The 16,193-nt window shown below is 47.2% G+C and overlaps 1 pseudogene; it reads left to right on the top strand.

The window, feature by feature from the left end:
- The first annotated feature begins 2,877 nt into the window (after positions 1 to 2,877).
- LOC144769458 (ketosamine-3-kinase pseudogene) lies at positions 2,878 to 10,203 on the top strand (annotated as a pseudogene).
- The last annotated feature ends 5,990 nt before the right edge of the window (positions 10,204 to 16,193 follow it).

Here is a 16,193-nt window from a genome sequence, read left to right as displayed (position 1 = left end):
CCGAAGATGGTGAATTGCTCAGCTGGGAGACTCTCCGGAGCCCATCTCGTTGTTCTTGTATCATTTGGTCCGCTGGTGGGGAGTGACGCGTCGCTTCTTCAGGACGGTGGAGTTGCTGGCCTCTGTTTCTTCGGCGACGCCGCGGTCCGCGTGCACGTGGTCTCGCCTCATAGCTCTGTGTTTGCCTGGGTGTTGTGTCCGTGCCACTGTCGAGCCAGTCACTGACCTCTTTGGGAGTGTTAAAGAAGTAGGTTTTGTCCCGCGCCACCACTCTCAGCTTCGCAGGAAAGAGTAGGGAATATTTGAGGCCTGCCGTGCGTAATCGTCGCTTCACCTCCAGGAAATTGTGCCTTTGACGTTGCACCTGGACAGTGTAATCCGGGAAGAACATCACGGTGGCATTATCAATGCGAATGTCTCCGAGCCGTCTAGTTTCCCTTAGGATCGTGTCTCTGTCTCAATAATTCAGTATCTTGAAGAGTAGCGGCCTCGGGTTTGAGCCAGTGGTGTGTGGCCTCGTGGGTACACGGTGTGCACGTTCCACCACGAAGTAGGACGAGGCGTGCCTTCGGGTAGTATGTCTCTCAGCCAGTCTTCCACACGCTGGGCAGGATGGGTGCCCTCCCATTTTTCCGGGACCCCCACGAGCCTGATGTTGTTGCGTCTCGCCCTTCCTTCCGCGTCCTCAGCGCGGTCTTCCAGGAACTCTACTCTGTTCCGAAGATCCTGTACCTGTTCATCCGTTTGGGCGACTCTGGGTTCGAGTTCCTTCACAGTTCCTTCCAGAGTCTTGGTCCGATCAGTCAATTTCCTGTGGTCATCTCCCAGGTGGGTGAGATCTATGGCGGCGCTGTCTATTTTGGATTCCAAGGACGTTCTGGTCAATTGGAGCGATTGTTCCATTCGTTCCATAGCGGCTAGCACGTTGTCCAGTCTCGCGGTTACCTGATCAGCAGCCATCTTGTTCTGCAATTTGTCAGTCTTCCCTTTTGGCGGGGCACCTCCAGTTCCAGTGTGAGTCCTTACCCCTCCGGACATGTGCAGAGTTGCCCGGCCAGCGGTCCAGTTCAATACACAGGAGGACGTGGCATCCTTCGGGTTGCGATTTTGGCGGCGCCGGAGATCGGTGGTATGTCGTTGTGTGCGGCAGCGCCCGTGTGAATGACCAGCCAGCGTTTCACACTCTGTCTGTGCCGGTCCGCAGAGTAGGTCAGTGTAGTAGTGTCGTGGGGCAGACACCAGTGATTAGTTCTGGGAGGGCATGCACACACCGTAGATAGCTGGGCGCGTGGTAACAAATTGTCTTATGCCAGCGAAAGCCACGAATCCTCTGGCGTGGGTCAGGTAGTCATGGTGCCCTAATGCGTATGCTGGAGGGCCCGGAGACACGTGGTAGTGGTCTCGTTGTTCGTACGTGTATCGCAGGGAAGTCAGCTGCTCTCCGGTCGTGGAGATCCGGAGCTCAGGGCCTCCCTGATCGTATGTGTCTCTTCCTCCCTCACCGGGTCCAGAGCCCTCGTTCAGTGTCTGAATGGCGGTGGCGCCTGTTCTTCGACCGAATCGTAGCCGGACAACTCCCACCAGGGTCCGCTCGGGGGGAGCCCGCAGCACGTGGGGTTCGGCAGTGCCCCTACCAGCGGAGTGTGCGCCCCACAGTGGGCGCGTGGCTCTAATTAGCCCTCGGCGCCCTCCCTGCATGAGTCTCGCCGTCCGTTCAGGGCCTCAACAGTGTCCGCCGCTCACCGCGGCAATGCTCACCTACGAGGAGGGGTCTCACCAGGCAGACCTGGTTGCTTGGCAGGGTCCGGAGGGGGGGGTCCGCTCAACCGGCTCCCTCGCTGCACTTGCGCTTCGTTGGTCCCACCACGGGAGTCGCGCCGATGCTTGGCGCGGTGTCAGGCGGTCCTGGCTGCTTGGCAGGGTCTGGGGGGAGTCCGCTCAGCTGGTTCCCCCGCTGTACCTGTGCTCCGCTGGTCCCACCACGGGAGTCGAGCTGACGCTGGACGCAGCGTCAGGCGTTCGTCATCGGCCTGCCGGCTGTGATAATCCGGCCGGGTCCTCACCTCTCTGCAATACTGTTCCCCGTAAGTGTCCAGGAGCAACGAGGAATCAGGGCCGGAGCGGCGGGAGGGTTCCCAGGAGTCGGCTCAGGTAGGCGGGTAGGCCGCGGACTTCAGGGCGTAGGCAGCAGGTTGAGGCCTAGGCGCTAGGCCCAAGCCGCGATCTCTCGTCACCCCTGCCGCCAGCCGGGAAGCAGCGAGTCCCGCAGGAGGCTCGCAGGAAAGTCCGGTGCGGGCAGTGTCGGGCTCCCGATGCGAAAATCGGCTGGAATGCCGAGAACAGCTCTGTGATGGTCCGCCTGCGATTTCAGGCGGCTGCGAGGAAGTTTAGCGGAGAATTGGCCCAGGGAAGGGGAGCTGAACTCGGAGCTCTACCCGAGTGCGGCCTCCGCCATTGCGTGCCTAGCCACGCCCCCAGCTCTTAGGAACATCATGAAGGATTTTAATTTACAGGATGTGTGGAGAGCTAAATATGGTGCTGTAAGAGAATATTCTTTTTTACAGCAAAAAATATAAGCAATACACAAGAATTGATTATTTTTTGGTAGATCACGCATTACTGCCAGACATAGTGTCGGTATCCCATATCCCAGCAGGTTTTTCCGATCACTCAGTGGTGGAACTAGTAATAAACTTTAGGATCAGGCCCATAGAGGTTAGATGGACCTTGGATAGAACACTTCTGCTGGATGATCAAATCAAGTCTACGGTCAAAGAAAGTATTAACGAGTTTTTTCATTTCAATATAGGTACAGGCACGTAGCAATTAGTCTGGGAATCTTTTAAGGCCTATTTAAGAGGTACACGGAGTTCACAGATGACTCATAAGAGGAGATCTATTAAGAAAAGAGACACCGATGACCTAGAAGTCATAAAAAAGAAAGAATTACAACTACAGTTAGCGGCCCTTACAGAAAGGGATAACATCCTGAGGTTAGAAAAAGGACTTTTAGAACTTCAATCAACATTCAAAGCGAGAAGTGATAAAGCCATCAAGGACAGGTGGGAGGTTAGCAGATTGAAGAATTTTGAGTATGGGGAGAAGTGTGGTGCTCTCCTGGCCTGGAAGTCGAGGTCAGAGAGGAGCAGGAATAATATTGATTCACTAATCCAGCGGGACTCGGGGTATTGATAATTGAGGAAGAAGAGATTAGGGAGGAAGCAAGGGGGTTTATGAGGGGGTTATACCAAGAAGATAGCTGTCTCGGAGTTGAGGATGTGGAGGCTTGGTTAGGCTTGAGGGATTTGCCCCATTTGTGTGAATCGGATAAGATCTTGTTAGCCAGTGAGATCACAGAGGGGGAGATAAGGGTGCAAGTGAAGAAGATGAGCCGAGGTAAAGCCGCTGGCCCTGGCGGCTTGCCGACAGAGGTGTTTGCGGATAACTTGGAGGAAATCTTGCCTGTGCTTACGTCACTCTTCAATAGAATTTTCCTACAAGGAGATGATATTCCCCCTTCATGGCTGGAGGCTACTATTGCCCTAATAGTAAAACCAAATAAAGATCCCCAAAAGATCGAGTCGTATAGACCGATTTCCCTTTTAAACTCCGATCTTAAGATATTTTCTGGAATACTAGCAACCAGATTAGCAAAAGTTATTAAGACAATCATTCATCCAGATCAGAGGGGGTTCATACCTGGCCGGCAGCTCAATGAGCTCACGTTTCAGGTGATTGGGGCTATTGATGTAGCAGAGGAGAGAGGACTGCCACTCACCATTGTAGCGATCAATGCTGCTAAAGCATTTGATCGGGTTAATTGGGTGTTTCTCTGGGAGACTATGACAAGGTTTGGGTTTCCTTCTATCTTTATTGAGGGAGTTAAATCTCTATACAGGAGCCCCCGGGCCAAAGTTCTGATTAATGGTGGACTGACAGACTGGTTTAACATCTCCCGAAGTATGAGGCAGGGCTGTCCCCTGTCCCCTCTTCTGTTCGATGTATACATCGAGCCTTTCGTATGCTCCCTGAGATCAGACTCCGTTATTTCACCTTTTAAATGGGGGAGTTAGAACTAAAAACAGCATTATATGCAGATGATCTCCACCTCTACACTGCTAACCCTGCTGAGGCTATTCCCAGATTATTTAAACTAGCTGAAGACTTTGGATTCAAGTATTACCAATTGTCATCATGGTGGGGAAGACAGTGTTGGGGGAAGGAGGAGAAGACCCAAATTCTAGATTTCATCGGTAGAGGGAGAGGCTGGAAGCGGGAGGTTGCCTTCTGGTATAACACTCTGGTGGCTGCAAAAGACAGTCTGGACTCTGAAATAATGTGCCTCTGGGGCAATGTTATAACCGAGAGCCCAGAGGAGATACAGAAAGTTTGGTCTGATGCATTCACTATGTCACAAAAGATAATCAAACCAGCCAACCTCAGAAGAAATCACTTATTCACAGCGTACAGGGTATATTGGACTCCTGCTAAGCTATCCAGGATATCAGCCGGAAGCTATCACTGTCCGAGATGTAACCTTCCGGCAGCTGATGATCTACACATGTTTATGGATTGCCCAGAAATTACCAGCTACTGGAGGCAGGTGTGTGGCTTTTTGGAGGAAGTTCTATTACCATCAATTACCTGTTGCCCCAGATTGATTTTCTTTGGTCTCCCACAGGGGTACTCGATGAATAATTACGACATACAGTTTCTCTTCTATGTGATTGTTATCGCCAGGAGATATATATGTATCGTGGAAGTCGAAGGCCTAAGAACATCATGATGATTATCCAGTCAGACAGGGCGTGTGGTGGAGAGAGTGCCATCAAGGGCTGGTCTGCGTTAAGAGATTGGTCAGAAAACTAACTTAAGTCCAAGGATTATGCCAGAGGTTTGTGGTCCGGTCCTCCCTGGTAATGAGGTAATTGGGAGTTGGACAAGGAGACAGCCTACCTCTGGGTGAATTCTGTAGTCCGAGCATACACTCCAGGGGCGGAATCTAAGTCTGTGTGTGTGAAAGGCTCAGAGAGATCCCATCTAGAGCAGATATCTTCTGAGAAAGAAGACAACCCTCATCTCAGCAACCTCTTCGCTTGTTATTACATCCTCCCCAACCACCGAAGGCTAAGAATTTATGGAAATTTAAAAACCTATACATTAATATCAGCAACGCCTTAGATAACGTGTGATGGATCTTGCTGACAAATGCTGCAGACTGTCCGTATCCTGTGGTTGAGCAGTCAACATATATCTAATCAAACCGCACCCAGTAGTGTAACAGAGAACATCTTGCTACTTTGCTCCTGGAACATTGCAGGAAAAGACCGTTATTTTGAGCCAGAGCAAGGGCTTTAAGAAATCCCTATTCAGTCGTAATGTCACATGATTGCTAGTCATGGAAGCTAATTTCCTTTACAATCACAAACGTCCACACATACAAAGTTTCGGCAAAAAAGTGAGACACCCAAATTGGGGTCTCATAACCCTAATCCACAATTGCATCATTCTCAAAACATATAGATAATATTTAAAACAGACCATATCCTAAGAGTACTAATTGGAAACAAATCAACTGCTACTTTTCAATATCTATTTTCCTCTAATAAGGGGATAAATAAATTAATGTTTTTTTTGTATTTGAAGACCTTAAATAACTTTAGAACAGTATACCTCACATCCAATTATTATTACAGGAGATTTTAATTTATAGTCTCTTCCCTCCACACAGCAGAGAACTCCAATCTGATGATTTCCCCGATATGTGTTTCATGTGCGTTTTGCATTCGGGTTCCACACTCGGAACGGTAGATTCCGAGTTTGACTATACTCTTCTTCTTTTTTACACCTCAACTATACAAAGACTTTCAGATCAATCCTAGGAATGAGAGCTGCCAGGGCCCCAACAAATGACCTTAAGATAGAAATCAACAACTTTACTCAAATAAACAGAAACGTAATCAAGTGGAACAATAATATGAATTAAAAAATCTGTTTGCTAGGTGCAAGGATTGGGAACAATTCCTAATCTTAGTTCACAATTACTTATCCTCGAAACTCCTATGTAAACAATCCATCCTCACCAAACACAAACAATAACATTTTAGTGCTGAGAAAGAGCACGCAAGAAACAGTTCAGAGAACTCTTAACCCCCCCAACTACCTTATAATTGGGACAAACAGATCAAGGTAGAAAAAAAGGAATTACACATAGAAGATAAGGGAATTACGGACTAAGTGACAAGAAGCGGCTTGGTCTCAACTCTATATTGCAGCAAGATGAAAAGACATAAAAGTGTTCTGGACGCTAGTCGCCCATGGTACTGATTTGCACAGAACTAGCCTTGATATTGATGTTCCTTACAACATTTGGTATTCTCATTACTATGTTTTACATGAACCCCAGAGACATCATCCTTACTACTCTGAACTACATAAGTTATGACCTGGGGGTTCCGGGAAGGGAACTTGTGAACTGATTCAAAGCTCCAGACCCTCTAGAATGGCAGGATCAATGGGATCCCTATCAGCATCTTTAAACCTAGAGCCAGACCTTTGGAGCCAGCTGTGAAAGCAAAAATGGCCCCTTAGATTGCTATTAGGGTGGTGAAATACAGCAGTGTGAGTGTTCAATGGGCCCCAGTGCAACTGCACCTACTGCAACAATAGCAGCTATGCCCGTGGCCTCAAAGTACATACCAAACAACTCCTTAGATACAGGATCTTTTTCCTCAAGACCTCCTTCATCAGATCACACATATAAAATCAAGCCTCAACCCACTAATCCAGCCAACTCCGAGGGGCCATGCTTTGGAGAACAGAGTGAACAGGCTTTCTTCTCCCATATTTCCAAGTTTGTTTAGAACAATCTACTCTAGGATCGCTAGTTTGGGTTCAATCTCGGCAGGGGCACAGAATATGCTTTGGAATCCTTTGGTACCACCAAAAGTAACAGGGGAAAACAGTGGAGTGGCAACCAAAACTATTATTCTTGGATCTATCTGCAGATTTTGACACCATCCTACATCAGACTCTACTACCGATACTAGAAAGCTCAGCATTGGGGGAAATGTTCTAAACTGAAGCTCCTCTCTTCTCAAAGGGCGAAGTCTGGTATCGATACTACTGTGTCCTGTGGCTTGATTAGGCCTAGAAAGAAACTCTATCTTTTATACATGTTCACTTTTCTTAAATTGCTTTTTCTTTTCGAAATGATTACTTTTGACACACATTTGCTTGCGCGACAATGAAATATTAGTTTCACCCGAACCACGTTGCTTATAAAACCACTTCATAATTACACTATTACGACACCTTGAACATTTCATGCAAGGCCTCGACACACATTGTTCAAATCTGTTGTTTGTGATTCCATCTAAGAGGTGACATTGCTATCTCAGAAACAATAAACAATGTCAGTTCAGCTGGAGCATTGACATGAAAGCATGAATACTATTGTTATGAATACACAGGTATTGCCATGCTTAAATTAGAAGAGCACTCTCCTGTCATTGCAAGGTCATTGCTGTGTTTGATTCTCCAAAGAGAAGAATTGATGGACAGAATGCGGAACAATGTCATATATTCACCCCAGTACAGAGATCTGGGCCTAAATCCATCGTTATTTTGCTCACCATGCCATTAAAGTTTGGACCCAGCCATAGGCAAATCAGTCTTGACCCTGCGCCAAATGGGAACAGTCCAGCCCGAACTACCAGGCCATGTCCTCCCTGGACTGGAAACAAGCATCCTAGAACCGGTTTCGGGGTTTCACCCCTCTTCAGCGAAGATAGCTTGATTCCAGTGGCATGGAGAGCACGGGGCTCACGTCTGAGCATACCCGTCCCACTCGGGGTGACAAATGCAAAAAGAATTATTGATGGACAGAATGCAGAACATTGTCATACATTCACCCCAGTACAGAGATCTGGGCCTAAATCCATTGTTTTTCTGCTCCCCATGCCATTCCAGTTTGGACCCAGCCATATGCAAATCAGTCTTGACCCTGCGCCCAATAGGAACAGTCCAGCCCGAACTGCCAGGCCAGGTCCTCCCTGGACTGGATACAAGCATTTTAGGACCCGTTTTGGGCTTTCAGCCCTCATCAGCCAGGATAGCTTGACTCCAGTGGCATGGAAAGCACGGGACCCACGTCTGGGCATACCCGTCCCACTAGGGGTGACAAATGCAAAAAGAACTATTGATGGACAGAATGCAGAACATTGTCATACATTCACCCCAGTACAGAGATCTGGGCCTAAATCCATCGTTATTTTGCTCACCATGCCATTCCAGTTTGGACCCAGCCATATGCAAATCAGTCTTGACCCTGCACCCAATGGGAACAGTCCAACCCGAACTGCCAGGCCAGGTCCTCCCTGGACTGGAAACAAGCATCCTAGGACCGATTTCAGGCTGTCAGTCCTCATCAGCCAGGATAGCGTGACTGGACGTAGGTCCCGTGCTCACTACACCACTGGATTCAAGCTAGCCTGGCTGATGAAGGGTGATGCCCTGAAACCGGTCCATGAGGAGGGATGTCCAACTTGTGACCAAGACAAGAACCTACATACTTTGCCTTCAGGTACTGGAGAGGTTAGATCATCCAACAGGGGATTCTTGGCAGAACACTCACTCTAGGCAACTAGGTTAGGCAATGCATAGTAGGAGTACACTATACCCAGTACTTATAAGCCAGCATATATACACGGTTTTAGCAATATGGTGGAATTGTTCATTCACTTCACTGTCCTCATATTGCTAATCTCTTTTATCTGCTTCTGTCAATTGCTTATGCAGCACATATATTTCATAGAAGAATCACAATGGTTCAATAAATATTGAAACCGCCCTTTGTGTATTTCTTGTGTATCTAGAGCACGAGTGACTAAGCAAAAAGGTTCTAGATCTCTTACCATCATTCCTGGGGGATCACAGTTGTCATGTTCTGAGGTTGCCCAAACCATTTGTTACCTTAGTAAGTTTAGAGGTACCTATGGTGGCACTGTGATGTAGGTGGTCCATTGGTCAACCTATCCTGAGGGGTGCATAGAATCAGTCTGGCACCATCCCACTGTTTGTGTTGTCCAACAAACAAACTCTTCAAACTGTGGTATCCCTTAAAACTCAAATATCTCTCCTCTGCTGTTCATTGTCTACCTCACACCTTATCATACCTGATCATCTCTTTCAACCCAACATGCTACAACTACAAAAATGACACACAAATTATTCTAAAAGTGGAAAACCCAAACGATTTACACTTGTCTAGACTTGACAAGGGACTCGTGCCGAGGATGAATGCATGATCAACAACCACCTTAAACTCAACTCCTCCAAAAACTGAGATCTTGTTCTATGGACAATGGAGCAGGACATTAACACCGGGCCCCGCAGACCCTGCCGTGCAAGGGCAGGCCCGTGAGCTCCTGGTCATGGAAGGAAGGCCAAGTCGGCACTCCTGGTTATGGAATTCTGGTGCATGGCCATGTCACCTAAGTCACTTCGCTAGAGCGCTCAGTCGGTTCAGGTTCGTAGTGAAACTGAAAGAATGTTATGGGACTGCACTGGGTGCCTCCTGGTCTCTGGTCATGGAGAGGTGCCTCAATGCATCCGATAATTGAAGCCACTTCACTGGAGTACTCACCCCCATTTCATAAGGAAACAATGTTATTACAATGTTAAGGATCTCGAGTATGTAGACAAGTTTGGGTTTTACACAGTTACCTTCTGTGGTTATCTCCCCCAGGTTAATGATTGGCAGACTGACTGGGTCTCCTTCTACTCCAGTCAGCGACTCCAAACACAGATGGACATGATTGAAAAGGAATATGGAGACAGAGAGGCAAAAGAGCTATGGTCCCATCTTCAGTTAAAGATTACAAAGCTTTTCAGAGATATGAAGATTGATCCGGCTCTTCTTCACGGAGACCTTTGGGGAGGAAATGTAGCCGAAGACCAGCCTGGGCCAGTGATCTCCGATGTTTCTATGGCCATTCTGAGTTCGAGTTGGGAGTTGCAAGCATGTTTGGGGGATTTTCCAGCACCTTCTATGCTGCATACCGTGAGAAGATTCCCAAAGCGGATGGCTTCAACAGACGACAGAAACTCTACCAACTCTATCATTATCTGAACCACTGAAATCATTTTGGAACTGGTTATCGAGTTTCATCCCTTAACACTATGACGAACCTTATCAAATGAATGAGGGGAAATCCTAAGTGGAATATATCAGTGTGATTGCAAAACCACAACTAATTTTGTGTCACATTAGTTACAACACTCCTTACAAAGACAGCATGTAAGATACACACAAATGTATATTTCATAATTCTGAATCATCCTAGAATTAAAATGACTATGTCATAAATGCCCACTTTGGTTTATTAACTAGCTAGCATATGTTAAGCCGAAACAGTAGATTGGCTGCAGAAACAATCATTTGCTTTTGGGAAAGACTGTAAAAGCACAGAGGATAAGAAGGGTTTTTGCCCATTTAGACTGAATTAATTGTGTTGTCTGGGCAAAATGTGTGGATTTATAAAAAAGAAATGCGTAGAATAATATTATATGGCCATGTAGTCCAAGTGAAATATTCTGGTTCGGACAAATATCTTGTCTAAATTGGTAAGACTCACATTGATTCTAGAAAGTTGAATAAGTGCTCCTACGGAGGGGAAGGGTTGTAATGATTAGGGGATAGGGGTATTCGGGTGATTTATGACATCTCCTTGTGCCTTGCAGGTTTGTGTTCTAATCCAAGGTCTTACCGGTGTTGCATAAAACCGTATTGGGCTTGTATACATTGCATGGTGTGCGCAATTGAGTACTGAATGCAGCTCAATGTTTTTAAGTTGATTGCGCCTGTTCCCCCTTTTGGCTACACCATCATCCGAGTTTTGTACATGCAAATAATACCCATGACATGGACTTTTGCTTTACCAATCAATGAGCAATCTCAAAAGTATGACACCTATAGTTTGTGAAGTTGTTAGATATAGTCCTGAGTATAATTTGCATGTCAATCTTTATTCGTGTTTGATTTCAATAGTATTAAGTTTAGCAATTCTGGTAAGCATGAATTGGTAGATATCTACGCTCAGTTTTTAAACTGAAGTAGGGAGGTACAATCCTTCTGGATTATGGAGAATAATGGGGACCGACTGAATTTGAACTTCAAAGACTCATCCCCCTTGCCTGACCTCAAGATGGCCGACTCAGTGAGACCCCCTCGATGCTCTATCTCCTCTGGTCTAAAATCATTGGTCAGCGTCCTGATCTTGATTAGCCCTCACCCGACCCTGTTCCTGCTCACCCACCAGGACATTTACTCTGAGAACTTTCCCTCGACAGCTGAGACCTAGCTATTTTGACTGATACCCGGTGGAGCTACCTCGTGAGCTAAAGGGGAGATGGGCTATGGATCCCCTCCTTGACCATCACCTAACCAGCTGGTCTTTGGGCAAATTCTCCTGCATCTCTCCTGACCTTATCTCTCTCCTCCACCTTCACCCTACCCCCTACCCCTCTCCGCTCTACTCTTCTCCTCTTTCCAGCTATTGACCTGTGCCCTCACCCGTCCTTGCTCATAGTTCCCACCCTGTTTATACACTGGACTTTCTGCTGTGAACTTTCCCTCGTCAGTTGAGACTTAGCTATTTGACTAATGCCTGATGGAGCTACCTTGTTTAGCTATTGGGGAGACGGGCTGTGGATTCCCTCCTCGGACGTCACCTACCCAGTCGGTCTTTGGGCAGACTTCCTTTCGTCTGTCTTTTCCCTCATCCTCCCCCTTCACACTCCCCCCCCAAAGCTCTATTTGTCTCACCTTTCTTTCCTCTCTCAATGTGTTGCTTATTTTTGATATAATGTGTAATTGTTATCATTTTCTGTAACATTGGGTAACCTAATGTAAAGCGCTCTGATACCTACGGGTCTGCCAGCGCTATATAAAACTCATTAAATAAACATAAATAAAATGTTCAATGCTTGAGTGCCTGTCTGTCTCCTTCCTTGATTGGTTCTGAGGTTGGGCAGGCCATGGTTACATCATGCAAAGTGGTACCGCACATGTCAGCCACAGCACGTGTAAGCCTCAGACTCTGCCCCTCACCTAGCGCCTGGCATGGTGTGCCCATTGCACAGCTACCTCCCAAGGCTGCCACTCTGCCCACTGTTGAATCCAGCGTGCCCGGCCGGCCCGGTCCTGCTGAGCCCTCTGCTGCTGCCCTGCTGCATCCTGCTCACAGTGCGCAGTACTTACCTTCCTCCTCCTGGAGAGAAATCCTTGTATTAATTACGCTGAAAATGTGGTGTTGAATAGGGCGCACAAGCTTTGGTTGCTGGATTTGTTTCCAGACGTCCGATCTTTGGCTCAGGTTCTAAGGTTCAAAGTTCAGTATCCTTACATTCTATAGGAGGCTCGTGTTGACAAAAAGCACATCAAGCAGCAGGTTACAAACTTTTAATTTCTGCGTTCTTTGAAAGCACTTTGGGGCTTTGGCCTCCGCCCTTTGCAGTGATCCATCTCGAGAATTCTCTCTCGTTCCCTACTTTGCTTCCCTCCAGAGAGCACTCTTACACTTAAAAAAATCTGATTTCAATTGGACTCCCTCTACTATTGTTCTTTGGATCAGAGGCTGGGTGCTGTTTGATCCGCATGCGTTCACACTGCAGGTGGGAAATTCAATACTCAGTAGCCTACTCTGAAAAAGTGCTGCACTAAAGAGCCACAGTAGCGTTTGAGTGTAGTGCTACAGAAGATGCAATTCATAGCATTTCGTGAATTAAGCAAGTTTCACAGCACTCTGTTACCAGTGGCATGAATCCAAAATGAGAAAAGCCCAGTGTCATAGGGGTCACTCCTGAAGGTTACTCGCTCTTAAGGCACCAATGCCCACGTCACTGCAGAATGTATCCAAAATGAGAATGGACCAGTGTCATAGGGGTTAATCCTGAAGGTTACTCCCTCCCATCACTGCTCAGGCCTACAGTTGTTTATCTGTGGGGAGATGGCTGTTCTAGACTCACAATAGCTCTGTTGGGATCCTGCATGCAGCAAGGCGGCCCAACCGCAGTGTAAGTGAGGTTCACAAGTGACAGAGGTGGGGGCACTGGGGTAACCCTGTGCGAAACAGCACACACGCTCCACACAGCTCCAACCAACACTGATAGAGCAGCAAAATACCTCTCATACGGACTGAGTGACGATAAGAGGGTTCAAAAGGGTAGACTGTTCCCAACCATACATAGGAGGCAGAAGGTACAAGGGGCGTAAGCCGCAGGACGTCCTAGGCTGTAAAACAAATAGTAATTGTTAGCACCACACCAGAACGTCATTGTGTTATGGGCAGTGTTCTTAAAGCTCTCTCAAGTCTTTAGTCCCTGAGATATGTCTGAAGTGCGTCAAATTCTGTCCCTTGCCTGAACACCAATCAGGAGCCTTTCTCCAGCTCCCCTGGACCTGGGCCGCGATAGTTACTACCTACTCGGTAAGGTAAAGACAAAGGCAGCTGGGTTAGACCTTTGGAAATTTGCTCAGGGCTGCACAGGAAAGGAGGGTGCTGGACCTGAACCCCAAATGTCCTACTATCAGGATGGAGAAAGTCTGTCAGCATGAACGTCAATTCACCAAAATGCCTGGGGTAACAGAAGTGACATCACATGACATTTGATCTACACTTCCACTCACACACCCATGCTTATGCATACACACACATAAACACTCTTTCTCACACAAACGCATTCTCACCTGCAAGCACCCGCACAAAATGCATTTGAAAACATTTTAACTTACCTCAGCTGCCAGGGAGGGTCATACTTTAACTCCGTTCTTTACTCACTGTTAGTGTTAATTTTTTTTTACCGAAAACAAAGGAAAATGGAGCCTCAACCAACGTGCAATAACGACCAGCTGCTATTGTGTTCATGAGACTGATTTTTCCACCTCAGAAGGCAGTGGTCGCAAAGACAGTACCATGGATCACAAGGTGCAAGCCAGGGGTCGCAGCTGGGACCCCTGACCACCCTAAATTATGTCCATCAGTGTCAGTAGGCCAAGTCACTGTCAAGCGTATGGGGAGGGAGAGAAAGAGAGAAAAGGACTCCCATTTCACTTTTGTTTGAAGCCTCCTCCTCCCCTCCAGCTTCTTCATGGACTTCAGTCTTCACTCCAGCTGTGGAGCTTGGACCAAGAACTGCTTCCCGTGGCCAGTGTCCTTCCACAGGACACAGGCTCCTTCAAGTACATTCAATGTACTTTTCGAGGTGGGGGTTAATTAACCAGAAACACGTTTCTAGAGATCAGCACTATCTGCCCCAACCTTGGCGAAATACTCGAAAATATCGGAGCGAGCTACAAGAGACTGCATTTCCCAGAATGCCAGGGGCGAACCTTGCCTGAGAGGTCAGCGGTGTGCTCCCACATCCTGTTGTCTATTTAAAGTACTCCTGTGAGTCATTGAGCTGACAAGCTCGTGGATGAAGCACCTGCGCGCCAGTGAGAGGTACTGGACCTGATATAATGTTTGGCAGCCTACTCAGCAAACCCCAAAATACAAGACTGTATTCTCTACTGATGACGGTTAATAAACCAGAAACACGTGTCTAGAGATCAGCACTATCTGCGCCAACCATGGCGAAATACTCGGAGCGAGCTACAAGAGACTGCATTTCCCAGAATGCCAGGGGCGAACCTTGCCTGAGAGGTCAGCGGTGTGCTCCCACATCCTGTTGTGAACTATTTTTAAACCATATTTTGATAAGTGAAGATTTTGAAGTATAGTATGGTGGATTTTTATCTTATTTGTTCATGTCTTAAATATATAAAAATTGGATATTTTTCTAAACTGGTGTGGTGTCCTTTTGTAGTGCGTACACTATTTTACTGTTGGTTATGTGCAAATGCTTTACACACTGACTCTAAGATATATCTGGCTGCTCGTGCCAAGCTACCAAGGGGGAGAGCAGGGGTTATTTTAGAAGTGTAACTCCCTTATCCTGACTAGAGTGGTGGTTTCTGCCTCACTTTGACGCAAGTCTCAGCTAGCCAGAAATCCCATTTCTAACAGATTTGCACCGCGCCCCGTGGTGGAAACAGGGCTCATACAGCTCCTTGACACCTGGGTGGTCTTGGTTCCACAGCTACACCCTTGATTCAGAGGCAGAGCTCCACCTTATGCACCTCCCATAAGTGACATGGGGCTTTGCCTCGGCATGGAGATTATGGACTTCTCCTACTATATATGACTGACAAATCTTTACTGCAGGCCAAGCAGCGTCCCAGGTGGATCTTTGTGATGATCTCATGTGCACAATTTGAGTTGCTGTTCAAACTTAGCCCCTACTGCTGGGCAGTATTTCCCGCCCGTCATATTACATTTGAGCTTCTTTACAACTCTATCACACCACCAGCTATTCCCCATTTCAGCTCTCATACTTACCTATTATGACAGTTCTGGTTGTCACGTTTTTTCTGGTCATCCAGATCTGGAGCTCCTCACAATGGCAAAGCAGAACAAAAACAATCCAAACTTCAGCTTGACAAGTACTAATCGAGGGTGCACATTGTTTCTTCACTGGCAGACTCCCACCCTACAGCTGATGCCAATGTGACTACAATGTTTAGGGAACCTAGGTAGGGCTTACAATCTATAGACAACAATCTGGATTTGGTAACTGTGTGCCTGGATGGGATTCAGGAGTGCACTGATCGTCAGGACTCCAGGCTCACACAGGTCAGACAAGTCTCGAATCTCTGATTTAGAAGGCACTCAGCAGGAACTTGATCGTGGTCCCCATCCACCTACGGCAGACCAAAGACCTTCTAACCTTCAAGAGACTCCTCAAGACATGGCTCTTCGATCAGTAGCAGCTCCCCCCCCTAGCGCCTTGAGACCCTCACGGGTATGTAGTGCGCTTTACAAATGCTATGATTGATTAATTGATTGGTCTATTGGAGTCTGTGCAAAAACTCAAGCTTATAAAAACGAAAAACGAGGACCTTGAAGGAGGCCTGGGCAGAGCTCATGGAGTTCTACTCTGCAGAACTCCAATAAGTGCTGGAAAAACTCTGCCGTGCCCGACGGAGTTCCGCCAGTGGGTGAGTCTGTTAAGTCGCTGTTCTCCCACTGAGTTTGTCCCACACTGTAAAATCAGCATGAATGGCACTACGTGTAATGCAAAGGGGGCTGCTG

The sequence above is a fragment of the Lissotriton helveticus genome, chromosome 7 (assembly GCF_964261635.1).
Source record: "Lissotriton helveticus chromosome 7, aLisHel1.1, whole genome shotgun sequence".
NCBI lineage: Eukaryota > Metazoa > Chordata > Amphibia > Caudata > Salamandridae > Lissotriton > Lissotriton helveticus.
Note: the sequence above shows the minus strand (reverse complement) of the source record. Positions and strands in the feature narration are given on the sequence as shown.